Below are 1,950 nucleotides of genomic sequence, written 5' to 3' on the forward strand. Positions count from 1 at the left end.
TATCTCAAAATCTTCACAAAGACAGCACAATTTATTATGTGTTGTCCATCCTCACTTTTTATTTTCTTTTATCATCTTCCTGATCAAGAGTTCTGAAAGACTGAGTATTCTTTATCTTTATTGAGAAAAGCACAAAGATTTGAAGCAAATTAGGACATTGCTAACATCATTGGAACAACTATTTCTGAAATGAGTCCCTAAATGCAAACCAGAGCAGAGAATTATTTACAGTACATCTATCCCCTTTAGTGAAACTTACATAGTATAAAAAGAAAACATTGATGGGTGTTCTTGAAAATCTGAATTCTTGACAGGAAAAAAGGTTTTCAAATGCAAATTCGCTCCAATAATGACATCACCAGGCCTGTAAAAGTAAGTAGTACTGACTCTTTTTTTCAAGACACATTTGGATTGTATCCTCTTAGCAGAAGTTGGAGCCAGGAGCCAGAAGAGAAGCAGCAGGAGGAGGAGAGTCAGCCCAGTTATTCTTATCATCTTCTCTCCTAGATCAGAAATCAACATTTGTGCAGAAACTGAATTGCAGGCGGCACTTGAAATTTCACCAGAGCTTTAGCATAATAGAAAGTGGTCATGCCACCTGGATATCTCCAGGGCAAATTTATTCCAACTGTGGGAAGCCCCCCCCCCCCAGAAGAATGAAATATTTTGGGGGATATCAAAAGAGGCACAATATTATATTTCCCCAAAGGAGAAATGGAGAAACATACTATTAAAGACAGAAAGTAGCTCCAGTTTCCTGCATAGTAAAATAGCCCCCATCAAATGCCTGAAGTCTTTAGAGAGGGATATTTTGTGCCCATTAAGAAAGACTGGGCCAATCTATTCACAAGCAAAACATCTTCAGCTCCAATTGATGGGATTAAGAATTTGCATTCCCCCACCCAAATTCTAAGGACATGACCTTTTAGGACATAATAGGATTAACTCACCACCATTGAAATAGCAAAAGACACAAAAGCCCCTTCATTGCATAATCCCAAGAACAGTTCAAACTTCAAAGTCACAGAAACCTATAAAGATCCATCCTCTCATTCAACTATTTTGTCAGCTGTCCCAGAACTGCATGCTGTTGGTGGTTCTGCTCATCAATAAACAGAGTCCTTCTTTCCAATCAGCCTCCATTTTATTTCTAGTGCCTTTCTCCGGGCTTGGTACCAGACCAGATTTTTCTGCCAACGCAACCATGCTTTTTCTTACCTGCATTTGGGCTATAACCAAAGACAAAATTATGGCCAGTTGCATCTCACCAAACCCAGGTGTTAGCTCTTTCCAAGGAAAGATAAAGTGATGGCTGACACATATTGTGTCCCCACCTGGAGAACTCAGAGATATAATTTAGAGCAGATTTTATTTTGGAACATTGTGAGTAGAAATCTACAGGGGATTCATTAAGAATTACTGTTCTTCTGATAATTGCAAGGACAAGCAAATGTCCTACCTACTTAGCACTTTTGTAGATCAGAAGGAGAAAAAAACATATTTTTGTCTCTTGTTGTTAATCTGGAGTTCATACAGAGTTTGGTGTCAAGGTGAAGTTGAGTATTTGATATCCGTGGCCTCCATACACAAAATGGAGTTTGTCCTGTGCCCTAAATGGAATCAGAATGCAGGACTCAAAGCAAATAATCCAGGCTGTTAGAAATTATGTTTTATATAAGGCACTGCATAGAGCAAACAAAGAGTACAGTCACCATGTGCGTTACTGCTCAACTACATAACTGTACAACTGCAACTCTCCTCAAAACATAGATGATAACTATAGATGCACACACTAAACACTGCCATTTACTGGCCGAATGATTCTGTAGTTGTTGCAGTACAAAATACATTCTCCTCCAAAAGAATAATGGAGACACACCCCTGCAGACTAATTGCACTCATATTTATACATTTTAGAATACATGCAAACAGAGTCATAAATAATATGAC

Source organism: Protobothrops mucrosquamatus, unplaced genomic scaffold (assembly GCF_001527695.2).
Source record: "Protobothrops mucrosquamatus isolate PMUCROS unplaced genomic scaffold, P.Mucros_1.0 scaffold445, whole genome shotgun sequence".
NCBI classification, from domain to species: Eukaryota; Metazoa; Chordata; class Lepidosauria; order Squamata; family Viperidae; genus Protobothrops; species Protobothrops mucrosquamatus.